We start from the raw sequence: 27453 nt of genomic DNA, 5'->3' as shown, positions 1-27453 counted from the left end.
TTTCTGTCCTCCTCCACCTCCTCCTCCTCCTCAGCATCATCCTCATCTGAGGCGGCTCTGTGAGGAGCCTCTTGGTCCTGCAGAATCGGCAAGCCACGACGCTGTGCCATGTTGTGAAGCACACAGCATACCACAACGATTTGGGAGACCCTGGCTGATGAGTACTGTAGGGCTCCACCTGATCTATTGAGGCATCTGAAGCGCATCTTCAGCAATCCAATGGTTTGCTCGATAATGCATCTGGTGGTAATGTGGCTGGAGTTGTAGCGCTCCTCAGCTTCGCTGGCTGGTCTCCTCAACGGCGTCATTAGCCAAGAGCACAGGACATATCTCTTGTCTCCAAGTAGCCATCCTTGAAGTTCATTTGGCGGACTGAATAGCGGAGGCACAGTAGACTGGCGCAGTATGAAGGAGTCATGGCAGCTGCCAGGGAACCTGGCACAAACATGCAAAATCACCTTCTTGTGGTCACACACCAGCTGAACGTTAAGGGAGTGGAAGCCCTTGTGGTTGAAAAAAATTCCTGGATTGCGGTGGGATGCCCTAAGGGCCACATGTGTGCAGTCAATGATGCCCTGCACCCTTGGAAAGTCTGCCAGCTGAGCGAATCCACGCGCTCACGCCCTCACACTTGCGCGATCCCTGGTGAAATGGATGTGATTGTGCACGATAGCAAAGAGGGCATCGGTTACCTGCGTGATGCATGTGTGTGCGGCAGCCTGGGAGATGCCGCTGATGTCTGCTGCTGATCCCTGGAAGGAGACTGAGGCATAAAAGTTGAGTGCGGTGGTGACTTTGATGGCCACTGGCAAGTAGTGTGGACCTGTTGCTCTGGGCTCCAGGTCTTGCCGCAGCATTGCGCAGATGTCAGTCACAACCTCTCGCGAAAGTCGGAGCCGCCTCTGGCACTGCTGCTCAGTCATGTTGAGGTAGCTGACCCTGTGTCTATACACCCTGTTTGGGGAGTATCTCCTGCGCCGACGGCCTTCCATGCGCTGACCCCTTCTGGCCTGTGCTGCCTCAAGTGGGTGAGCCGCAGCCTGCCGCTCCTGCTGGTGCTGCTGGTGTTGCTGGTGATGCTGTTGCTGGAGTTGCTCCAGCCTCCTCTGCTGTTGGAGATCCTCCAATGCCAGGAAGGGAAGGTACCAAAGGCCTCCCATGCTTCTGGCAGATGCCTCCATTGAGGAGGCGCTGAGTTAGGGTGGTGAGAGGGGCTTCCCAGGAGCTCACACTGGAGAAGTGTGTGAGGCTCCAACTTTCTACAGCTGTGCCTAAGCCTTCAAAAAGTTCCCCCAAGCCTTCATCAACAAGGTCCTGCAGCCTGCAAATGCTGCCTGTTTAAATCTCTTCAGTCCTCATTGACCTGCAGCTGACAGCAAGCAAGCCAACTGTTTTCACACCAGGTCTCATCAGCGGGGTTCCCCGCAGGCGTGTTTCACGTGGGGAAAGCCCCAAAATCGCAACGGCCCCTTAAAATCTGCTTAAACAAGGTAATAATTGGTGATTTGTGTTCCGACGGCCAGTCCCACCAGCGGCGGCCGGGACTGAAGCGGGTCACGGAGAAACGGCGGTCCGAAAGTCGGACGGGGCGGAGAATCAGGCGGGGGGGTCGCGACCCGCTTTTTCGGCGATTTTCGGCCCCCGGCCACCTGGAAAGCCGCCCGACGGCGGCCAGAAAATCGGGGCCATAGACTACGCCCATCAGAGACATTTTCCCCTTATTATTTTTCATCTCCACCCAAATCAATTCTACATCTTGATCTTCTGAGCTAATATCACTTCTCACCACTGCACTGATCCCATCCTTTACCAACAAAGACACCCCAGCTCCCTTTCATTTCTGTCTATCCTTCCAAATTGTCAAATGCCCTGGAATATTTAGTTCCCAGCCCTGGTCACCTTGCAACCACATCTCTGTAATGGCGATCAGATCATACCCATTTGTATCTATTTGTGCCATCAACTCATCTATCTTGTTACGAATGCTGCGTGCATTCAGATATAAAGGCCTAGAAATTCACTGGCCTTAGCGCCGCTTTTCAGGCGCTAGAGGGCCTAGCGCCGAAGTTATGGCCAGTTTAGAAATTGACAGGGGCCCTAAATCGGCGTTAGGCCGGTAGCGCTGCGCCGGCACTGATGACGTCATCGGTGTGCGCAGCGTCCCGGTTGCCATGGTAACCCGCCCGAACTCGGAAATTGAGTTGCGGCCGCCTCGCCCGTGGCAGCCGCAAGCAACGTTCTGGCAGAGGTGCCTTACAGAACTTTGCGCCGGCGCATTAAAGGCCCCGCGGCGGCCGGCCGCTTTCCCGCCGGCTGCCTGGCCGCAGCTCCCTCCCCGGACTTCCCCCGCCCCCCCCCGGAACAGAAGCAAGCCCGGCACTTGTCCGAGGTGCCGGGCTCATTTTTAAAAAGATTATCGCGGGCCGCGGCCGGGTGCAGGCAGCTCCTCCTTAACAGAAGGAGGAGGCCTGCACTTCCCGAGCCTGCCGCACCGCAGCGGGCGCCGCAACGCCGGAATAGCGCCGCAATGCGGCGCGTGGCGCCAGTTTTGAGGCGCTGGGACACCTCAGTAGCGCCGGCATCCGTTTGGGCGCGGCGCTACTGAATTTTTGGCGCACGCAGGGGGACTTAGCGCCGGCACTAACTTCCGGCGCTAAAGCCCTCACTGCGCCAAAACCGAATTTCTAGGCCAAAGCCTTTAACTTTGTCTTTTTACCATTTCTCCTTGTTTTGGCCCCATTTTCTGTTGCACTCTTATTTTTAAACATTCTGTCCCTTCCTGTCACACTCTGGTTATTATTTCCACCATCTCTATCCTGCTCTATTGTTTTCTCATTTCTCATTGACTTTTCTCTCTCAGGATGACAGCAGTCGTGCTCCCAGCCCTGCCACACCAGCAGTGCCCTTGCTGTTGGCCTGTCAGCCAGCCAGCCCAGACTGCTGCAGCCCAGACCGAGATGATGCAGTCTGCACCCGGGCCTTACAGACCCAGAGCTGCTCGAGGTCACCCATCAAGGCCATCTGCAGTCTCCTCCACTGAAAGTCAGCAACCTTCCACCAGCCATGCTGTAGCCACTGGGGAAGAACCTTTTAGGAGCACTAGGACAGGCTAGGGCACACAGAAGAGGCACTAAGAGAATATAAAAGGGTGATTCATTTACGTTTGTATGCACTATGGCATGATATAATTTATAAATTTGGATTGGAATGTGTATTTTGTGTTGACTTTTATTTTTGCCTTGTGGGAAAGAGGACGCTGTGATGGTCAGTGACAGAGGAAAGGTAAGGAATGTGACACTGTTGGTGAATGGGGAATTGGGGTTGAGGTTATTGGCATTGCTCATGGATTATTTGTTCATGTAGAGCCCAAGCAGAAAGGGGCTATCTAGGTTGCAGCCTCCCTTCTGTCTTGTTTTGCACACTTTGTACAAAAATAATAAATTGCAGGACAACGGAGTATTACAGTTTAAACTCTTTTAATGAAGCATCAGGTCTGTGAACTCAAACATACATACAGCACCGTGTGGACAAGATGGAGTCAGGACCCCTGGGTCTTTCAAACAATAGCAGTCCTTACAGATGCCTGCAGGCCAATGACAATTCAACATGCAAATGTTACATCCCCTTTCTTTTAAAAGAAAAATGTTATGCATTACTTTTGAACCTTTCTTCTACCTAATGTTCTCAGTAGCATCAACATATAAGTAAACTCAACATTTAACTAGCACTGAAAACATCTCAATGTTTCAATAATGGTGTACAGTTTTTTTTTTAGGGCAGTGATCCGCCTACACCCTTTGACAGTTCACAATTCAAGGCTAACTCTAGGCTTGACCTCTCGTCCCGACCTTGTGTGGTATGGAACTGAGCATGCTCCTGAATCGGTCAACAAATCAGGTTCAGGTTTAGGTTCAGGTAAGTATGATGTGTTTTGTGTATTGCTCTGTTCATCACACTCTGTTGCACTGATCCTCTCGTCGGAATGACGGTGTTGTTCCTTGGTGTTCAGGAAGTGCCTGCGATTGCGGCAGTACACCTGTCCTTCTGGGGTGCGGACGTGATACGATCGCTCAGTGTCAGCTGGCTGGATGATGACTGCTGGCTTCCAGTAGTCATGCTCCTGGATTCTGACGGATTCTCCATTGTGCAGCGGCGGCAGCAGTCTAGCTGACCTGTCACAGTATCTCTTTTGGTGTTGCTGTCTCTGTACACGTTTTGCATGCACTTGCTTGCAGCCGATGACCTGCCAGGGCCTGTCTGGGATGCGGTGAGGTATCATGGGCTCTTTGACATTTGATGGGCGGCGTTCTAGACAAATGGAACATTTTCCGACAATGGATAGACAATGGCAAGCATTCAAAGATAGAATGGAAGAATTCCAGAACATGTTTATACCGGTTTGGCACAAAAATAAACCTAAAAAGGTGACTCAACCGTGGATAACGAGGGAAATTAGGGACAGCATAAAATCAAAAAAAGGGCATATCAACTGGCAAAAAAAAGCACCAGACCGGAAGATTGGGGGCAGTACAAGATACAGCAAAAGAGGACAAAGGGATTAATCAGGAAGGGGAAAATAGAATATGAAAGTAAACTTGCAGCAAACATAAAGACAGACTGCAAAAGCTTTTATCGGTATATCAGGAGGAAAAGACTGGTAAAATCCCAAGTCGGTCCCTTGCAGTCCGATTCAGGAGAATATATAATGGAGAATAAGGAAATGGCAGACCAATTAAACTCATACTTTGGTTCTGTATTCACAAAGGAGGACACAAATAACCTCCCAGGAATATCGGCAAACATAGGGACTAATGAGAGGGAGGAGCTGACAGAAATTAGTATCTCTAGGGATATGGTGCTGGGTAAGTTGAGGGGACTGAAGGCCGACAAATCCCCGGGGCCTGATAAACTACATCCTAGGGTACTTAAGGAGGTGGCCCTGGAGATAGCAGATGCTCTAAGGATCATCTTCCGGAACTCCATTGACTCGGGAACAGTACCCGTGGATTGGAGGGTAGCTAATGTTACCCCAATATTTAAAAAGGGGGGTAGAGAGAAAGCAGGGAATTATAGACCAGTAAGCCTTACATCGGTTGTGGGCAGAATGCTAGAATCCATTATTAAGGATAAAATAGCGGAGCACTTGACAAATGGGGAAAGGATCGGACAGAGTCAACATGGATTTACAAAGGGTAAATCGTGTTTGACTAATCTGCTGGAATTTTTTGAGGAAGTAACTGGTAAAATAGATGGGGGAGAGCCAGTGGATGTGGTGTACCTTGACTTCCAGAAAGCCTTCGATAAGGTTCCACACAAAAGATTATCATGCAAAATTAAGGCTCATGGGATTGGGGGCAAAGTATTAACGTGGATAGAGAACTGGCTGGCGGATAGAAAACAGAGAGTTGGAATAAACGGCTCATTTTCGGAGTGGCAGGCAGTGACCAGCGGGGTGCCGCAAGGATCTGTCCTGGGACCCCAGCTGTTCACAATATATATAAATGATCTGGATCAGGGAATTGGATGCAATATTTCCAAATTCGCTGACGACACTAAACTAGGAGGAGGGGTGGGCTCTGATGAGGATGTCAGGAGGCTACAGTGCGATTTGGACAGGTTGGGGGAATGGGCGGATACGTGGCAGATGCACTATAATGTGGATAAATGCGAGGTTATCCACTTTGGGGGTAAAAACAGGAGGGTAGATTATTATCTAAATGGCAATAGATTGGGAGATGGGGAAGTGCAGAGGGACCTGGGTGTTCTTGTGCACCAGTCACTGAAGGAGAGCATGCAGGTGCAACAGGCGATTAAGAAGGCAAATGGTATGTTGGCCTTCATATCAAGGGGGTTCGAGTATAGGAATAGGGATACCTTACTACAGCTGTACAAGGTGCTGGTGAGACCGCATCTGGAGTACTGTGTACAGTTTTGGTCGCCCCATCTGCGGAAGGATGTTCTTGCCATGGAAAGAGTGCAACGGCGATTCACCAGGCTGATACCTGGAATGGCGGGAATGACCTACGAAGAGAGATTAAATAGTTTGGGCTTGTACTCACTGGAGTTTAGAAGATTGAGAGGGGATCTCATCGAAACATATAAAATTATGGCAGGCCTGGACAGGCTGAATTCAGAGAGAATGTTTCCAATGGCCGGGGAGCACAGAACCAGGGGCCACAGTCTAAAAATAGCGGGCAAATCATTTAAAACAGAGATGAGGAAGAATTTCTTCACTCAAAGAGTGGTGAGCCTGTGGAATTCCCTGCCACAGAGGGCTGCGAAGGCTAATTCAATAAATATTTTCAAGAGAGAATTGGATATATTTCTGAAGGCTAAGGGGATTAAGGGTTACGGAGAAAAGGCGGGGACGGGGTACTGAACTGGTAAGATCAGCTATGATCTCAGACGAAGATCAGCCATGATCTCATTGAATGGCGGAGCAGGCTCGAAGGGCCGAATGGCCTACTCCTGTTCCTATCTCTATGTTTCTATGTCCTCAATGTGTTTGCACATTCTGGGCCAAAACATAATGTCACATGCTATTTGTTTACATTTTTCCATGCCCATATGTCCAGCATGAATTTTTGTCAACATCTCTTCTCTGAGACTGGTAGGAATGATGATTTTCTCCCCTTTGAAGATGATTCCATTGATTTGTGACAGTTCGTCTCTGTGGTTCCGGAATTCAGATATGCTCTGAGGGCATTTCCTCCTTTCCTCAGGCCATCCTTCATGTATGACTTTGCTCAGCAGTGTGAGTTGTGCATCTTTCTCTGTTCCTGCTCGGATCTCCTTCAGTTTTGAGTCACTCACAGGTAAGCTGTTGTACACCATGTGCACCTGCACATCCATGCCTTCACTGAGGCTGCTGTCCTGGTAGCTAAGAGACTTTCTGGAGAGCATGTCTGCAACAGAAATGTCTTTGCCTGGATGGTGAATGATTGTGAAGTCATACTTCTGTAGCTGAAGGATCATTCTCTGTACCCTTGGTGGGGCTGCGGCTAGTGGTTTCCTCATGATTGACTCGAGGGGCTTGTGGTCGGATTCCACAATGACTTGTCGGCCATAGACGTACTGGTGGAAACGCTTACATCCAAACAGAATTGCATATAGCTCTTTCTCGATTTGAGCATAGTTGATATCACTGTCTGAGAGAGATCTGGAAGCGTAGCTGATGGGCTTTCCTTCTTGCAGTAATACTGCGCCTAGTCCGTACTTTGATGCATCCACTTGTAGTCTGAGCTCTTTGTTGGGGTCGAAGTAGGCAAGAACTGGTCCTGGTTCTCTGGTGATTAGGTCTTTCATTTTCTGAAATGCTGTGTCATGTTGTTTGTCCCACAGGAACTCATTGGATTGTTTGAGCAACTGACGCATGGGTGCGTTGATTTCGGAGATGCTTGGGGCAAACTTGGCTAAGTAGTTAACCATGCCTAGTACTGTCTCTAGCTCTGCGCGGTTATTCGGCGGCTCCATCTTCTTGATGGCGGAGATTTTCTCTGGATCCGACTTAATGCCATCAGTTGAGAGGCGATGCCTGAAATAACTGATCTCGGTGGATCTGATTATGCTTTTCTCGGGGTTGAGCCGGATACCTTTCTCCCGTGATCTTTGTAGCATCGCACAGAGGTTCCTGTCATGTTCCTCTCTATTCCTGCCATAGATGAGGATGTCGTCTATGATTGCAACTACTCCGTCGAGGCCTTCATAGGTTTCGTCGATCTTCCGCTGGAATTCATCCTGAGCTGAGATGAGACCAAATGGTAAACGCAGAAATCAGTAGCGTCCAAATGGTGTGTTGAACGTTGTTAGCTTAGATGACTCTTCCGTGAGCTTGATAGTCCAGTATCCTGATCGTGCGTCCATTACACTGAAGTAACGTGCTCCCACTAGCTTGGGTGTGATGTCATCTAGCGTTGGTAGAGGGTAGTGAGGGCGTTTGATAGCCTTGTTCAAATCTCTGGGGTCGAGACAGACTCTGACTCTGCCTGTACGTGGTTTCTCAACCACTACTAACACGTTGACCCACTCTGTCGGTTCTGTTTCCTGGACAATGATTTCTGTATTCTCCATGCTCTGCAGCTCCTCCTTCAGGCGACTACGTAGAGCAAGGGGTATCCTTCTCGGTGGGTTGCTGCTGGGTCAAGGTGAATAGTGCATTCACCTGGGAATAGTCCGATTCCTTTGAAAATGTCAGCAAACTCCTCCATGACTGTCTGCTTCTCAACTGGTGCTATCAATGATAGCACTAGCTTGATGAGGTCCATGTTTAAACATGCCTTTAGACCTAGCACTGGAGGTGCTTGAGTATCAATAATGTAAAAGTTCACCATCATGTCGCTTTCTTTGTACTTGCATTTCATCACACATGTACCTTTTACAATGAACTGCTCACCCCCATAGCCGGTCAGTCTGCGTGAGGTGGGCTGTAGCTCACACTCATCCTTCAAGCTGTGATACTCACACAGAGGAATTACGTTAACCTGAGATCCAGTGTCTAGTTTAAACTTAAGCTCTTTGCCCTGTTTTCCTATCTCAATGTCGGCAAAAGCTTGCTCAGTCTCTGAAATCTGTTTTTTCTGTGACACAGAATCAATAAACAGTTCCTCTGCATTTGGCTCTCTATCTGGCATTTGGCTGTCACTCACTGTGTGTACTGCTTTTCCGAAAACAGTCTTGCAAACTTTAGCAAAGTGGTTCCGTTTACCACATTTAGTACATTGCCTTCCTTTGGCAGGGTAGTACTCCTTTTCTCCATGCCAGTTGTTTCCACAATATCCACAGTTTTTGAAGCGTTTTATGTCTGTGTCGCCCATTTTTAGAACTCTCTCTGTTCTTTCTGTTCTGAAACACGTTCTCTGGGCAGTGTTCTTTGGTGTGTATCTATTAACTGCGTGCACTGTCTGTTCACTTGAGCTGCTCGTGGCGCCGGTTATGGTTTTCAACTGTGCTTGGGCTATCTCGTGCGATCTAGCTATGTCTATAGCTTTGTCCAGCATTAGCCCGGACCCAACATTCAAAAGTTTCTCTCTCACTTTAGCTGAATGTATTCCAAACATGATGCGGTCTCTGACCATCTCATCTTTATCTGCATATACACAGTCTTTTACCAGCAATTTTAACTCAGTCATGAACTGTTCAAACGACTCACTAGCTCCTTGTACTTTCTCCTGAAATTTGTACCTAGCGAATATCGTATTTGTCTTGGGCATCACATATGCTTCAAAACGGTCAAAATAACTTTTCAGTACCTTTGCTTCATCCGCAGTGAGAGACCATGGCCCCGATTTCCGGCTTGTGTGGGAACTGGTCGGTGTGATATCCGAGTGGTAAGGTCAGAAACTGAGAGAAGCGAGATATTAGGAACAAAACCCAACTGTTTAATTACCCGGTGTAGCAGAGAAACATCTCTTACAGGCTGCAAGCAAAACACACATTTCTTACTGCACGATGGCAAGATGGAGGATTCACCTCTGAGTTATACCCATAATGCAATGCCACATTACCGTATAAACTGGTGTACCAGGACATTGACTGCATGAGCCATTACCTTAAAAACTGGTGAATGGGAACCCTTAATATTTGGCTCCATCTGGTGGATAACTTAAACATTACATCCCAGATTACTATATCCCTCCCCTCTTAAGTTGAACATTAATTTCTTAACAACATTCTTAAAAAGTCCCATAAGGAAACTCCTTTAACGATAGTCCATACTGAACGAATCTAGCAGGTCGTTATCAATCTCTCTGGTGGCTTGTGAGGCCTTGGTGAACGTCTTACAGTCCAATCCCTGCTTGGTTGTGGTAGAGCCACCTGCTGCTCCTGAGCAGTACTCAGAGTATCTGACTCTGCTACGATGGTTTCCTCTTGACGAAGGGGTCCAGGTGGAACTGACTCTGTTTGTGGTGGTGGTACCACCGATGCATTTGGATAACTGGGGGCCAACTTGTCCTCCAACATCTCCTCTGGAACCTCCATTTTGATTTCCCCTGGTCTGGTCAGTATCTGATCTACATGTCTGCGTACTACCTGACCAGTTCCCACCATGACCGTATATGATACTGGACCGGTCATTGAGTCTATGACGCCAGGAATCCATTTTGGACCATAACTGAAATTCCTGGTAAGGACCGCATCTCCTTCTCCAAAACTGCGGCTCTTTGTCCTTCTGTCATGGTTCTCCTTTTGTTTGATTTGTCGGTTTTCCACCTTCCTTTTTAGATTTGGGTGAACCAGGTCAAGAGTGGAGCGTAGTCGATGTCCTAACAACAGCTCAGCAGGAGAGAGTCCTGTGGTAGATTGAGGTGTTATTCTGTAGCTGAACAGAACTCGTGACACCTTGGTTGCCAAACTCCCTTCCGCACTTTTTTTCATCATCTCCTTAAATGTTTGTACGGCTCTCTCCGCAAGTCCATTTGAAGACGGATGATATGGAGCTGATGTCACGTGCACTATGCCATTGTTTCTCATGAACTCTTTTGTTTCGGTACTCACAAAACACGTGGCATCTCCGGTAGCCCTTGATTACTAAAACTCCTATGCAGGCAGTCTAAAGTAACAGTAGATGAAGCAGAATTTACAGGATACACATCCATCCATTTGGAATGTGCATCAATGATTATGAGGAACATCTTTCCCATGAATGGACCCACATAATCTACATGTAATCTTCTCCATGGTTTATCCGGCCACTCCCAGGGGTGGAGAGCAGCCGCTGCTGGTGCCTTCCTGTGTACTTGACAAGTGCTGCATGTCTTGACTAGATTTTCTATCTCCTCATCTAGCTTTGGCCACCACAAGTAACTCCTTGCCAAGGCTTTCATATGCGAAAGTCCAGGATGACACTGATGTAGTTGCCCTAGGATAGACTGTCGTGCTGGCTGTGGAATAATCACTCGTGCTCCCCACAACACGCAACCATCCTGCACACTCAGCTCTGTCTTCCTGACACTGTAAGGTGTGAAATCAGTCCCTTCCGGATGCTGTGGCCAACCCCTCATCACATATTCTTGGACTCTAGACAGTACTGGATCTTTACCGGTCCATGTCCTTACTTGTTCTGCTGTCACAATTGCCATGTCCGAAACGTCAACTCAAATTTCTCTCCACAGATGTTGCCTGACCTGCTGAGTTTTTCCAGCATTTTCTGTTGTTATATCAAAACTCTGTCCTCTGGAGCTGCACGGATAGGTGTACCTGGCAGTGGAAGACGGCTCAAGGCATCTGCGTTCTCATGGTACTTGCCCGCCTTGTAAACGATGATATACTCATACGCCCTCAACGTCACTGCCCGCCTCGGGATCCGGGTTGACACCATCTGTGGTACTGCTTTTATTTCATTAAAAAGAGATAGAAGAGGTTTATGATCAGTGCATATGGTGAATTTCCTGCCATATCTGTACTTGTGAAACCTCTGTAACCCAAACATTACTGCTAACCCCTCTTTATCTAACTGGGAATAGTTTTTTCCGCCGGGGTCAGAGTTCGAGACATAAACCCTATTGGTCTTTCTGATCAATCTTCCAAGCTGTGTGAAAGAACTGCCCCCACCCCATAAGGTGAAGCATCACAAGAGAGAATGATGTCTTTATCTGCATTGTAGTGAACCAGCACGTCTGAGGACAGCATCAGTTTCAAATGAAACCCTCTGTTCCTCTTCCCACTGCCACTGTGTCTCCTTACACAGAAGTTTGTGAAGAGGTGCTAACACTGTTGACAAGTTTGGTAAAAACCTGTCATAATAGTTTAGCAGTCCCAGGTAAGCTTTTAACTCTGTCACATTGGTAGGAGCTGGGGCCTCCTGCAGTGCTTGTACCTTCTCCTTGATTGGATGGAGCCCAGTGGCATCCACTCTGTGTCCCAGGAACACGGCCTCATTCCCCAGGAAAGTGCACTTACTCCTCTTGAGCCGTAACCCAGCCTTATCCAATCTTTGTAGTACCTCTCTCAAGTGCTCAGATGCTCCTGGTCGGTTCTTCCCGTCACCAGAATATCATCTAGATAGATTGAAACATGTGGGATCCCTTGCAGTACACCCTCGATAGTCCTCTGGAAAATAGCTGGACTAGATGAGACACCAAACGGTAAGCAGTTATAGGTAAACAAACCCTTGTGTGTATTTATGGTTACATACTTCTTGGATTCCTCATCTAGTGTAACCTGCAAGTATGCATGACTCATATCCAGCTTCGTGAATTTCTTCCCTCCAGCCAGGTTTGCAAAGAGATCCTCTGTTTTGGGAATAGGATACTGTTCTAGTTTAGACACCCTATTTACAGTCAATTTATAATCTCCACAGAGTCTTACCGAATTGTCCGGTTTTAAAACAGGTACAATGGGAGCTGCCCATTCTGAACATTTCACGGGTTCCAGAATGTTCTCTCTCAAAAGACGGTCAAGCTCAGCCTCTACCTTCGGTTTCATGGCATACGGCACAGGTTGTTGTTTAAAAAACCTTGGCAGTGCCTCCTTGTCTACATAAATCTTAGCTGGGGGGCCATTAAATGTGCCAAGTTCTTCCTTGAACACGTTCTCATGTTCAATCAACACTTCTTGCAAAGACAATTGTTTGCCTCCCTCTATTTGATTTATTGCTCCCCAATCTAATTTAAGTTCTTGTATCCAGCCCCGACCTAACAAGTTTGGTCCAGAACCCGATACTACAACTACAGGTAGCTGTTCCACGGTGTCCCTGTGCTGCACAGTTACAGTAGCTGTACCCAATGTCGCCACTCATTCACCGGTATATGTTTTAAGCTGCATAGAGCAAGACTTTAACTTTGGAACTTTTGCACAGTTCCACAATTTTGAGTACTCCTCCCTGTTCATTATGGTTACGCCGCATCCTGTATCCACTTCAAAGTTGACCTTAGAGTCATTTACTGTCAGTTGCAAAGTGATAGGATCCACTTTTGGAATGTTCTCTACCATACTATGCATTATGAACATGTCGTCTTCTTTCTCAGCTTCTTCGCTGATGTGATGTGCTCCCTGTTTTTTCACTTCTCTTCCTAGGTTTTGCTTTCCTCCCCCTTTTGGTTTGTATTCTTCCACGATTGCTTTTGCCCTGCATGCATGTTTTATGTGCCCTTTTTTCCCACATTTGTGGCACTTTTCCTCCAGAAACCTGCATTCCCTCGCCAGGTGATCGCCATTGCATCTATAACATGCCTTTACATGCTCATGTTGTGGTTTCTGACGCATATTTAACTTGTGCACAACAACCTGACCTCCAACTTGCTTTGTAGCTGCCCAGTCGGAACCTTGTATTTCTTTTACATCTCGGTTCGCTGTCTCTATGGCTTGAGCAAGTTACAACGCTTTTTCATATGTAAGCCCAGTCTCGGACAATAATCTCTGCTGCATTCGATCATTCATTATCCCGCAAACTAGCCTATCTCTCAGCATGTCTTTCAGGTTGTTCCCGTAATTGCAATCGTGTGCCAATTTTCTCAACACTGCTACATAATCCAATACAGTCTCTCCCGGTTTTCTGTTCCGTGAATTAAATTTGAAACGCTGTACAATCTCACTCGGTCTGGGATTGAAATGGTCCTTCAGCAAGGCCACTAAGTTAGCAAATGAGCTGTCTCCAGACTTTTCAGGACTGCATAAGTTTCTCATTAAACTATATGTCTGACTTCCCACGGAAGTGAGCAAAATAGCTCTCCTTTTTCCGACATCATCTATATCATTTGCTTCAAAGAAATGCATCAGCAACTCACAATACTCATCCCAGGTTTGCGTTCGAACATCAAAAGCAGAGATCTTTCCTACCGTAGCAGCCATGATCCTCTATTCAGTGTTCCTTTTCTTTTTTTCTCTTCGCCAAGATTTGATCTGTTGATCCTCGTCGCCAATATGTGATATCCGAGTGGTAAGGTCAGAAACTGAGAGAAGTGAGATATTAGGAACAAAACCCAACTGTTTAATTACCCAGTGTAGCAGAGAAACATCTCTTACAGGCTGCAAGCAAAACACATTTCTTACTGCACGATGGCAAGATGGAGGATTCACCTCTGAGTCATACCCATAATGCAATGCCACATTACCGTATAAACTGGTGTACCAGGACATTGACTACATGAGCCATTACCTTAAAAACTGGTGAATGGGAACCCTTAATATTTGGCTCCATCTGGTAGATAAATTAAACATTACATCCCAGATTACTATATTCGGGTTTCCCCGAATGTGGGGTTTCTGACACACATAAAAAAGTGTCAGCCAGCTCCATGCAATTTTCCCTCAATTGGCCAATTAATTCCCAGCATCTGGGAAGCCTTGCTAATTGTCCAATTCGAGTCAGAAATCCCCACAGTATGATGTCATTATTTGTGGTGCTTTCAAGGTCCACAGCAAGCACTGCATCCTCTGAAGGCATCCAAATGAACCATACAGGATGGCAGAGGAGCCTGCAGCAGCTGTGGCCAGTGCCAGACCCCGAGTTGCCTTCAAATTCGACGAGGCTTCACTGCAGGCATTATTGGATGGGGTTAGGGCCCACAGGGAGGTCCTCTTCCCTAGGTCAGGGAGGAAGAGACCTCCCACTGAGACTAATGCTGCATGGATGCAGGTATCAGCAGATGCCTGCATGTGAGGCAAAGGAGGAGATTGCGGGGGCTCTAACACATATATTCAGGACCTCTCTGGCCACAGGGGATGTGCCAGAGGACTGGAGAACCGCTAATGTAGTACCATTATTCAAGAAGGGTAGTAGGGAAAAACCGGGGAACTACAGGCCAGTGAGCCTAACATCAGTGGTAGGAAAATTACTGGAAAAAATCCTGAGGGACAAAATTACTGGAAAAAATCCTGAGGGACAAAATTTGTCTCCACTTGGGGAGGCAAGGATTAATCAGGGATAGTCAACATGGCTTTGTCAAGGGAAGATCATGTCTGACTAATTTGATTGAATTTTTTGAGGGGGTGACTAGGTGTGTGGATGAGGGTAACGCAGTGGATGTGGTATACATGGATTTCAGTAAGGCCTTCGATAAAGTCCCGCACAGGAGACTGGTCAAGAAGGTAAGAGCCCATGGAATCCAGGGTGCCTTGGCACATTGGATACAAAACTGGCTTAGTGGCAGAAGGCAGAGGGTGATGGTCGAAGGTTGTTTTTGTGACTGGAAACCTGTGGCCAGTGGGGTACCACAGGGATCGGTGCTGGGTCCCTTGCTGTTTGTGGTCTACATTAATGACTTGGATATGAATGTAAAGGGTATGATCAGTAAATTCGCGGATGATACTAAAATTGGTAGGGTGGTAAATAGCGAGGAGGGTAGCCTCAGTCTGCAGAACGATATAGATGGGTTGGTCAGATGGGCGGAACAGTGGCAAATGGAATTTAACCCGGAAAAGTGCGAGGTGATGCACTTTGGGGGGTCTAACAAGGCAAGGGAATACACAATGAATGGTAAGACCCTAGGCAAGACGGAGGGTCAGAGGGATCTGGGTGTGCAGGTACACAGATCCCTGAAGGCGGCGGAACAGGTGGATAAGGTGGTAAAAAAGGCATATGGGATACTTGCCTTCATTAGCCGAGGCATAGAATATAAGAGCAAGGAGGTTATGATGGAGCTGTATAAAACACTGGTTAGGCCACAGCTGGAATACTGTGTGCAGTTCTGGTCGCCACACTACAGGAAAGATGTGATCGCGTTAGAGAGGGTGCAGAGGAGGTTCACCAGGATGTTACCAGGGCTGGAGCGCTTCAGCTATGAAGAGAGACTGGGCAGATTGGGTTTGTTTTCCTTGGAGCAGAGGAGGCTGAGGGGGGACATGATTGAGGTGTACAAAATTGTGAGGGGCATAGATAGGATGGATGCTGAGGAGCTTTTCCCCTTAGTAGAGGGGTCAATAACTAGGGGGCATAGATTCAAGGTAAAGGGAGGGATGTTTAGAGGGGATTTGAGAAAGAACTTTTTCACCCAGAGGGTGGTTGGAGTCTGGAACTCACTGCCTGAAAGGGTTGTGGAGGCAGAAACCCTCACAACATTTAAGAAGCATTTGGATGAGCATTTGAAATGCCATAGCATACAAGGCTACGGCCCAAATGCTGGAATATGGGATTAGATTAGACAGGGCTTGATGGCCGGCATGGACACGATGGGCCGAAGGGCCTCTATCTGTGCTGTATTACTCTATGACTCTATGACTCTATGCCAACTCACTGGGAGTCACCAGAAGAATCTTGGCATTACATCTCTAACTCCTTCCTTAACTCCCCTACAGTACCATCCAGAGCCGCCGTCCTCACTGTGGAGGAGGAAGAGGCTGTGCAGTCAGACTCCTCAGAGGAAGCTCCAACCTCTGAGGGTGCAACGTCAGCAGAAGTAAGCGCACCCAGCACCAGCGCAGACACTCACACCTCGGGGGGACCTTCGGGACATAGAGTAGTGTTGTCACCTGGTGTTTCACAGCTCACAAGTGAGCCTCAGCAGATTCTGGAGACAGGGACAGCAGTGGAGAGTCCTCGTCAGAGGGCGCAGGACTCTGCCAGCTCAGCTCAGCTGCGCTGCATGTCGACCCTCTGCCTCTGGGTCCATCTGCAAGAGAAGAGGTGATGGATCTCCATGCACAGATGCAGGAGTCTCTGGCAGGTTTTGTCTCCAGGGTCGCTGCAAGTGTGGAGCGAATGGAAGAGTCCATAGCGACCATGAGCAGAGCCTTTGTGGAGTCATTGGTGCATGAACGCATCACCATGGAAAGGTTGGCAACCTCCATGGAGGAGATAACTCGCCAGGGTACGGAAAACATGGTGAGTGCTCATAAGAGAATAACATCTCTTGAGGAGCGTTGGCCATCAGTTGAACAGAGAAACCAGATCTTCATGGAAGTCCTTCTGAGTAGGACTGCCAGTGCAGAAACGGGTCCCCGTGGCCCCCTAAAGCGCAGCAAGGTGCTCTCAAGCCACTTCCAAGCGCTGGCCCCTTCTGGCCTGTGCAGCTTCAGGTGGGTGAGCAGCAGCCTGGTGCTCCTGGTGCTCATCATGCTGTTCCTGGTTCTGCTGCTGCTGCCTCTGCTGCTGGAGGTCCTCTAATGGCAAGAAGGGAAGGAAAAAAAGGCGTCCCATGCTTCTCGTAGATGCCTCCGCTGAGGAAGCGCTGAGTGAGGGTGGCGAGAGGGGTTCCCAGGAGATCACATTGGAGAAGTGTGTGAGGCTCCAACCTTCCACAGCTGTGCCTAAGCCTTGAAGAAGTAGCCCCAAGCCTGCAGCAACAAGGTCCTTCAACATACAAGTGCTGTCCCTTTAAATTGCAGCTTCTCCATTGACCTGCAGCTGACAACTAGCAAGCCGGCAAGCTTCACACCAGCTCTCAGCAGCGGGGTTCCCCGCAGGCGGGTTTGATGTGGGGAAAGCCCCAAAGTCGCAACGGCCCTGTAAAATTTACCTCAAAGAGGTAATTATTGGTAATCAGTGTGCCGACGACCAGTCCCGCCAGCGGCGGGCGGGACTGAAGCGGGGTGCGGGGAAACGACGGTCCAAAAGTCAGACAGGGCGGGGAATCAGGTGGGGGGGGTCCCTACCCACTTTTTCGCCGATTTTCGGCCCCCGGCCGCATGAAAAGCCACCCGACGGCGGCCAGAAAATCGGGGCCCGGTCCCAATTTTCGGCTTGTGTGGGAAATGGTCGGGTTTCCCCGAATGTGGGGTTTCTGACACACGTAAAAAAGTGTCAGCCAGCTCCACGCAATTTTCCCTCAATTGGCCAATTAATTCCCAGCATGTGGGAAGCCTTGCTAATTGTCCAATTCGAGTCAGAAATCCCCACAGTATGATGTCATCATTTGTGGTGCTTTCAAGGTCCATAGCAAGCACTGCATCCTCTGAAGGCTTCCAAACGAACCATACAGGATGGCAGAGGAGCCTGCAGCAGCTGTGGCCAGTGCCAGACCCCGAGCTGCCTTCAAATTCGACGAGGCTTCACTGCAGGCATTACTGGATGGGGTTAGGGCCCACAGGGAGGTCCTCTTCCCTAGGTCAGGGAGGAAGAGACCTCCCACTGAGACCAATGCTGCATGGATGCAGGTGTCAGCAGATGTCAACTCGCTGGGAGTCACCAGAAGAACCTTGGCATTACATCTCTAACTCCTTCCTTTACTCCCCCACAGTACCATCCAGAACCCCTGTCCTCACTGTGGAGGAGGAAGAGGCTGTGCAGCCAGACTCCTCAAAGGAAGCTCCAACATCTGAGGGCACAGCGTCAGCAGAAGTAAGTGCACCCAGCACCAGCGCAGACACTCACACCTCGGGGGGACCTTCGGGACATAGAGTAGTGTTGTCACCTGGTGTTTCACAGCTCACAAGTGAGCCTCAGCAGATTCTGGAGACAGGGACAGCAGTGGAGAGTCCTCGTCGGAGGGCGCAGGACGCTGCCAGCTCAGCTCAGCTGCGCTGCATGTCGACCCTTTGCCTTTGGGTCCATCCGCAAGAGAAGAGGTGATGGATCTCCATGCACAGATGCAGGAGTCTCTGGCAGGTTTTGTCTCCAGGGTCGCTGTGAGTGTGGAGCGAATGGAGGAGTCCATAGCGAACATGAGCAGAGCCTTTGTGGAGTCATTGGCGCATGAACGCATCACCATGGAAAGGTTGGCAACCTCCATGGAGGAGATAACTCGCCAGGGTACAGAAAACATGGTGAGTGCTCATAAGAGAATGACATCTCTTGAGGAGCGTTGGCCATCTGTTGAACAGAGAAACCAGATCTTCATGGAAGTCCTTCTGAGTAGGACTGCCAGTGCAGAAACGGGTCCACATGGCCCCCTAAAGCACAGCAAGGTGCTCTCAAGCCACTTCCAAGCGCTGGCCCCTTCTGGCCTGTGCAGCTTCAGGTGAGTGAGCAGCAGCCTGGTGCTCATCCTGCTGTTCCTGGTTCTGCTGCTGCCACCTCTGCTGCTGGAGATCCTCTAATGGCAAGAAGGGAAGGGAAAAAGGCATCCCTTGCTTCTCGCAGATGCCTCCGCTGAGGAAGCGCTGAGTGAGGGTGGCGAGAGGGGCTTCCCAGCAGATCGCATTGGAGAAGTGTGTGAGGCTCCAACCTTCCACAGCTGTGCCTAAGCCTTGAAGAAGTAGCCCCAAAGCTGCAACAACAAGGTCCTTCAACATACAAGTGCTGTCCCTTTAAATCGCAGCTTTCCCTGACCTGCAGCTGAGAGCAAGCAAGCCGGCAAGCTTCACGCCAGGTCTCATCAGCGGGGTTCCCCGTAGGCGTGTTTGATGTGGGGAGAGCCCCAAAATCGCAACGGCCCCGGAAAATCTTCTTCAACAAGGTAATTATTGGTCATTAGTGTGCCGACGACCAGTCCCGCCAGCGGCGGCCGGGACTGAAGCGGGTCGCGGGGAAATGGCGGTCCGAAAGGCGGGCAGGGCGGGGAATCAGGCGGTGGGGGGTCCCGACCCGCTTTTTCGGCGATTTTCGGCCCCCGGCCGCCTGAAAAGCCACCCGATGGCGGCCAGAAAATTGACCCCCATGTCATGTTTTGCACACTTTGTACAAAGATAATAAATTGCAGGACAACGGAGTCTTACAGTTTAAACTCTTTTAATGAAACATCAGGTCTGTGAACTCAAACATACATACAGCACCGTGTGGACAAGATGGAGTCAGGACCCCTGGGTCTTCCAAACAATAGCAGTCCTTACAGATGCCTGCAGGCCAATGACAACTCAGCATGTGATCACTTGTGAATATAATAGGTATTCCTTACAGATACCTGCGGGCCAATGACAATTCAACATGCAAATGTTACACCTTCCTCTTCCTCCTCCTCCTCCTCCTTGTGCTCCTGCTCCTCCGCTTCTCGCCTGATAGGTGGTGGCAAGGGCTGTTCCCTCATGATGGCAAGGTTGTGTAACATGCAGCATTCCATGAGAAATCTTGAGACCAGATCAGAAGCATTGCTTGAGAGCGTGAATGGCCTGCTCTATAGTGTTCCTTGTGGCTGCATGGTTCTCGTTGTATGCCTGCTGTGCACATGTGCGTGGGTTCCAGCCCGGAGTCATGAGTCATGTTATGAGTGGATAACCCTTGTCGCCCAGTAGCCACCCTTTCCTTGCCATGGTGGTTGAAATATAGCTGGTACAGAGGACCGCCGCAGAATGAATGCATCATGACAACTGCCAGGACACATGGCATTGACCTGCATGATACCCTGCCTGTGGTCATACACCAGCTGCACATTGAGGGAGTGGAATCCCTTTCAGTTCGAGTACGTGGCCGAGTTCACATGGGGCATCCGCAAAGCAGTATACGTGCAGTCAATGGCACCCTGCACCATGGGAAGCCTGCAATTCTTGCAATCCCTTGTGCTCGCTCCACCAGCTTGTCTCTGGCAAGAGGGAATGGGATGAAGTTATCTCTCTTTGCATAGAGAGCTTCAGTGACCTCCATTATGCAGCAATACATTGCAAACTGAGAGATGTTGCTTATATCTCCAGCAGCTGCCTGGAAGGAGCCAGACGCATAAGAGTTACGGTCACCTTCACAACTACAGGCAATGTGGGCCTTGCCCTGCTCTGAGGTTGGAATTGTGGCTGCAGCATTTGGCAGATTTCGGTCACAACCTCTTTAGTGAAGCGCGCACATCTCAAGCATTGGCCGTCACTGATGTTCAGGTACAGGAATTGCTCCCTAAAGACCCTTTGCGGATATGGCCTCCTGCTGAGAGCCCATCTCCCCCTCCTCCTCCTCCCTCTTCTAGCAGCTTGTCCTGCTCTGCGTGGCCTCTGCACATTCTCCTAGTCATGTTCAATGCCAAGAGGAAGCCCTACTAGGCCATCCATGTCTGCAAGTAACTGGTTTGCGCACAAGCGTTTAAGTCACTAAAAAAGTACATCAGCACCAGCCAGACCACTCCCTGTAGACAATTGAAACTTTTAACAGGTACGGAAAAGTATCCAAAATGTATATAATTGCAGCAACAACCAGAGGAAATAATCCAGCAACTAATCTGTAAGTAGTTGATGATCCCTTTGATCCCTGGTGGGGTACTTCATGCCGTTTAATGTCGTGTTCAGCTGTGTGAGGTTAAGAAAGCTGGTGCGTGGAGCTCCAAAATGGCAGTGCACATTGATTGACATTATAATAGAATATAAGAGCAGGGAGGTTATGCTTGACCTGTATAAAACACTAGTTAGGCCACAGCTAGAGTATTGCGTACAGTTCTGGTCACCACATTACAGGAAAGAAGTGATTGCACTCGAGTGGGTACAGAGGAGATCTACGAGGATGTTGCCAGGACTGGAGAATTTTAGCTATGAGGAAAGACTGGATAGGCTGGGGTTGTTTTCTTTGGCGCAGAGGAGGCTGAGGGGAGACTTAATGGAGGTGTATAAAATTATGAGAGGGCTAGATAAAGTGGATAGAAAGGTCCTATTTCCCTTAGCAGAGAGGTCAATAACCAGGGGGCATAGAGTTAAAGTAATTGGTAGAAGGATTAGAGGGGAGTTAAGGAGAACTTTTTTCACCCAGAGGGTGGTGGGGGTCTGGAACTCACTGCCTGAAAGGGTGGTAGAGGCAGAAACCCTCATCACATTTAAAAAATACTTGGATATTCACTTGAAGTGCCGTAACCTACAGGGCTACAAACCAAGAGCTGGAAAGTGGGATTCGGCTGGATAGCTCTTTTTCAGCCGGCGCAGACACAATGGGTCGAATGGCCTCCTTCTGTGCCATGAATTTCTATGATGCTATGATTCTATGATCTGCCTGCTCTGCATGCTGCCGGCTGTCGATGAGTGCGCGCGCGCTAACCCCTTTATGAATATGGCGCCCGGTGCACTTCCCATCGGAAATGTGCATGTGCATCGCGAATGCCATTTTCACAGTTTATGAGGCCTTGTAGTGCCCGAAAAATGGGCACAACAGAGCCCAATTTTGCCCCCCATAGAATCTTACTGCACAGAAGAAGACTATTCAGCCCATCGTACCTGTGGTGGCTCTTTGAAAGAGCTGTCCAATTTAGTCCCACACCCCAACCTCTTCCCCATAACCTTGCAAATTAGTCCTCTTCAAGTACATGCCTAATTTGTCTTTTGAAAGTTCCTAAGGAATCTGCTTCCACCATTCTTTTAGGTAGTGTATTCCAGATCTTAAACCTCTCTGTGGAAAAAAAATCACCTCATTTCCCCTCTAGTTCTTTTGACAATTATTTTAAAACTTTGTCCTCTGGTTACCATCCTACTTGCCAGAGGAAACAGTTTCTCCCTCTTTGCTCTATCAAAACCTCTCAGAATTTTGAATACCTCTATTAGGTCTCCCCTTAACCTTCTCTGCTCTAAGGAGAAGAATCGCAGCTTCTCCAATTTCTTCACATAACTGAACTCCCTCATCCCTGGTATCATCATGGTAAACCTTCTCTGTACCCTTTCCAAGGCCTTGACATCTGTCCTAAAGTGTGGTTGCCAGAATTGCACACAATACTCTAGCTGAGGCCTAACCATTGATTTGTAAAGGTTTAGCATGACTTTCTTGAACTGTCTCTGCCTTTCAGGCCTGCCATTGCTCATTTACTGTTTTGTTTGGCCAATCTTTGTTTCCAGTCCACCTGTGTTAGATCCTTATTAAATCACTGAAATTGGCTCTCTTCCAGTTGGGTATTTTTACCTGTAATTTTTCTTATTCCATTTCCATAACTACAATAAAACTAATATTATGATCACTATTACCCAGATGTTTTCCCACTGAAACATACTCCACTATTCGCTAGAACTAGATCCAGCACTGCTTCCTTCCTCGTTAGGCTAGAGGCATACTGATTAAGAAAGTTCTCTACACATTTTAGGAATTCTTCAACCTCCTTGCCCTTTACACTTTTTTTCCCAGTCTATATTAGGTTGTTGAAGCCCCCTACTATTGCTGCTCTGTATTTTTACATTTCTCTGAAATTTGCCTACAGATTTGCTCCTCTATTTCCTTCTCACTATTTGGGGGTCTATAGTAAACATCCAGCAATGTAACAGCTCCTTTAACCAAATAGATTCAGTCGTTGAACCCTCTTGTATATCGTTCCTCTGTAGAACTGTAATATTATCCTTCATCAATACCGCCACCCCCTCCTTTTTTCTTTCCCTATCCCTCCTGGACTCTGCTTTTTTTTTTTAGAACCAATTCCTTTTCTACACTTACCTTGAACCATTTGTCCACATCTTCCTCCTGTACACATACATTCTCACTGGCACCATTTTTTTTAAACCGATGCAAAATATTGCCTTTATCCTCCACAATTACACTCCTTACTTCAGCTGACCTTTCTCTTTCACTATTCCTTTATTTTTTATATCTTATAAATGCCCTTACTATTTCATTTTATATTATCTACTAGACTTCTTTCATATTCCCTTTTTACCCTTCTAATTCCATTTTTCACCTCCCCATACACTTTTTATGTTTCTCATGATTCTTTTTAGTATTTTGAGACTTAGCTTTATCATATTCCTTGCTTTTGAATTTCAGTTTAATTTTAATCTCAAAATTGTGGAACCTCCTACCTCCCTTGCTCTTTCCTCCTATAATGTATAGGTTTTTATCTCTGTAAATTTGGAGTCACCTAACCTGCAGTACTTAATATACTTCATTCTCCATTTTATGCTTGGTGATGATCGATACTATGGCCATGACCTAGATTTCTGAATTTAACTGTTATTTTAAGCCTACATTTCAATTTTACGTGCTGCACGGGGAACACGTCAGTTCAGCATGTCGTGAGTGGATTCAGCATTGAATTATCTCATAACCTGACAACTGCCAAAGTTGTATAAAAGATCCCATGTTACAGCTGTTCATTTTCGAAGCTCAGACGCTGTTGCTTACTGCATTTGGAAGACATATTGGCCTAGAAATTCGGTTGGCTTTGCGCCCAGTTTTCGCCCAAAGAGGGCTTTTGCACCAATAGAGGAGTTCGCGCTGATATTCAGCGCTGCGGTAATGGCGGCGGTAGCCGGTAGCGCTGCGCCGGCACCGATGACGTCATCAGTGTGCGCAGTGCCCTGGTTCCGCCCTGATGCCGGCCCGAATCCCATATTCAGTTGCCGCCGCCTCCTCCGTGGCGGCCGCTACTTACATCCGGAGACCAGTGCCTTACTGCAGCCTTAGTGGGGCGCATAAAAGTGGAGGTGCGGCCGGCCGCTTTTTCGGCGGCCGCCTGTCCGCACCTCCTTCCCTGGCCTCCTCCACCACCCCCCCCGCAGCATTGCCGGCTGCTTTCCGCGAGCCCGGCACTTCTCCGTGGTGCCGGGCTCATTTGCCGGCACAATCCAGTGGCGATCTCCCCGTTGCAGGCACCTCCACCTTAAGAGAAGGAGGAGGCCTGCAGTACCGCAGCCTGCCGCACCGCATCGGGTGGCGCAGCGGCGCCTACAGCACTGAAATTCAGTTTTAGCGCCCCAAGCGGGGGCGGGCACACCCTGGAATAGCGCCCGGTTCCGACTTGGGGTGCAAAAACTGAATATCTGACAGGCGCAACTGGCTCTGCGCTCAGCGCTAACTTTTGGGCGCAAACCAGCTGGCGGGCCCAAACTGAATTTCTAGGCCATTGACCTTTCTGCAACTTGCAAGTGTTTGGAGCCAACTCTCTATCCAGCGCCACCTCATTGGAACAACCTCTCTCACCATTGACAGATCGCTTCTGTCATCTCAAGTTCACCTGCCATCTATTCCATCAGCATCGTTGCCCTTGAAAATACCTCACCTGGTCCTCAGAATCCCACTAAGATCAGCCCCAACACCAGCAGCACCAGGCACACCAGCAGCAACAACAACACCAGCCTTCTCCACAATCAACTGATGCTACACAGGACACAGGGCATCAGCACTCGACCACATTGCTGCCCGGGACACCAGGGATGGCCTCACTATGGCCAGATTTACTTCACTTGACGCTGTTACACCCTGGCTGCCACATGATGTGCCAGGTTGGCACCACCCCACACCAACACCATAAAGCATCCCTACAATGCCCAACCCATTCCTTTCACACTCATGACCATTGCAGAACTGTCAAGATCAATTTGGACATGGCCCCTTTAAGGAAACCAGCTTAACAAGCCTTATTAACATAAAATCACTTCGAGAGTGTGGGCTGCAGTAAGCAGCGGGCTGGGACCGCAACACCTATCCCGGCTGCCCCAGGTCCACCTCGGTCGGCAAAATTTTGGCCCTTGTCTTGGTCTTCCATGGTCCCAGAAGCTCAGGAACCATAATTTTCTGCATAATATTTGATTATCTCCTTCTGCACTTATTCTTGTAAACCTTACTCATATTCCTAATCATATATATCACCTGTTTCTTTTACTTGAAAACTGGGCTCAATGTATGGAAACAAATTGATTATAAGGATGAGAAAAGCAGAAAATCATCGAAATATAAAAACACATCTACCATCAAGACAAATAGCTATGTATTTAAATATTATTACTGCTCTCTTATTTTGATGTTATTAAAATGTCTTGTATTTTTACGTTAATACTAAAAAAGAGATTGTCTTTTTTATCTTTGCACATAAAGTCCACTATAGGAAACAAAATGAGGCAAATTCATGTTTTATAATCTGCATTAATACAGTCTATCTGTGATAATTATGTTTACTTTAAAATTGTATAAACAAGAAACAGCCAGTTATTAGTATTAGAAATTTATGATAGAAGGATTGTAACAATTAAGCTGCTTACTCACTAGTTGTTTTGCGTCCTGTAACTTACTACAAACACATTCTCTGGAATTGCTGAGCTGTTACATTTGTTAAAATATTGCAATATATTGCAACACTGTTGATTTCTTAGCATAATAATTAAGTAACCATGAATTTAAGCACATATAGTGCTGCTGAAAATTATTTTTAGTTAATTGGATGTTAACAACCTTTTTAATGATGTGAATTGCCTCCCCCGCTGCTTGGTGTCGGGCCTGTACAGACCCGGCACCTGGGAGACTTGCGTGGAGGCGGGTTGACAGCGGGTTCCCTAAAAACCTTCCCTAAAGTTCCTCCCTGGCTTCCAATAAAATATATCTCAGGAATACATTTGTTCTGAATTTAAGGCCAGCTTACTGCTAGCCCCGTAGTACCCGCCTCTGATCCCGCCCTCTGAGCGCTGGCAAAATTCAGCCCAAGGAAATGAACCTACAGGACAGTTACGGTAGAATGCAATGGCCCTGAATTTGTAGTCGGTATGGCGATGTACTCTCAGAGTGCAGCATCATGCCATCTTTGAAACTGACCACTACTTCGGGATTTGACGCAGGTGCATGCAGAAATCCCAAAGTTGCGGTCTGTCACTGACAGCTCTGAAACTGACTGCACTGTGCCCCCCGCACCCCCAACCACCCCACCTAACTCCCCACAGAGCCAGCAATCAATGAAATTTCATAACTCATTGAAACTGACGAAAGTTTTGGCTCTTCTGTAGTAATTATGTTGTTAAATTCCCCACTAAAAGTCAAAGCCAAAGGGATTCATTGTAACTGGGGTTTTAACAGCATATTGCCTACTAAACAAAGGTAAAGGGCCTGGAAAACTAATTTTAAGTTTGTGCAGTGTGAAATTTGTCCATTTTAATAAAAAATAAAAAGAAACTTTTCAAAGACTTTTTTAAGAATTGTTTTAAGTTTGTGCATCTTTATTTTAGGTTTGCATTTTCCCCATGTGAGAGCCCCAATCTTTCTTTTGCTCTCTCTAACTATTTAAAAAAATTCGAATTTTAAGAGCTTACCCACTTCCTTGTTCGCTGACTGTGAGAATTCTGACTTTTGATTGGCCGCTTAGACAGCCTGTTGACATCACAGCACTTCGCTCAAGGGGATCCCCATTATGTTCCATTGAATTGAATTGAATTCAAGGTCAGAAAACCCAAAGTTCTCAACACAGGGATTTTGAGATCCCTGTGCGGAGCGTACTTCAGAGCTAGCAATAAGTACCTTTGCTGATGACCTCAAATTCAGAGCTAATGGCCCAGAAATTCATGTCGGGGGCTTTCCGTGGGTGCAAGCCCCTGACCTACATTTACATTGCGCGCCGACAGTTGAGGCTTGGGCCTGCGTGGATTTCCTGTCTGTGGCCCGGTCCAGCTCCCGACATGCTGTGCTTGCGTGATCCAGCGGCGTACTTAATGCGATGCATCAGCTGGGATCACGTGAGCACTGGGCAACCAATCGGAGGAGGGAAAAGTCCATTCATGAGTTTGACATAAGACCTGTCAAACTCATGAAAACTCCGGGCGCCCAAAACAGTACATAACCTTAAAATAAAAAATTTTAAAACATCAAACTATTTAAATCAACTATAAATAACATTAAATAACCATTTTAAACAATAATTTAAATTTTTGAAAAAAATAATTTTATAAAAAATCGGAGCTAAAAATACACTTACCTTACTGTAAAGTATTTAAAAATAATAAACCTGTGGAAAAAATGTTCTAATTTTAATTAATTGACCACTTACCTTTTAAAATGAAGTC

The 27453-nt window shown here is 47.7% G+C and overlaps 1 long non-coding RNA gene across 2 annotated transcripts in view; it reads right to left on the bottom strand.

The window, feature by feature from the left end:
• The window catches only part of LOC147122211 (uncharacterized), a 71442-nt gene extending 44238 nt beyond the window's left edge, over window positions 1–27204 (bottom strand). Inside the window, exon 1 of one of the 2 annotated variants that reach the window (XR_015075424.1) lies at window positions 26707–27204. This is a non-coding gene — a long non-coding RNA (uncharacterized LOC147122211). The remainder of the gene's footprint in view (window positions 1–26706) is intronic. The other variant, XR_015075425.1, reaches the window with a different exon arrangement.
• Between the last annotated feature and the right edge of the window lie 249 nt (window positions 27205–27453).

The sequence above is a fragment of the Somniosus microcephalus genome, chromosome 3, assembly GCF_052327205.1.
Source record: "Somniosus microcephalus isolate GS21.2 chromosome 3, FLI_Smic_1.0, whole genome shotgun sequence".
Lineage (NCBI taxonomy): Eukaryota > Metazoa > Chordata > Chondrichthyes > Squaliformes > Somniosidae > Somniosus > Somniosus microcephalus.
This window is presented reverse-complemented; position numbering and strand designations above follow the sequence as displayed.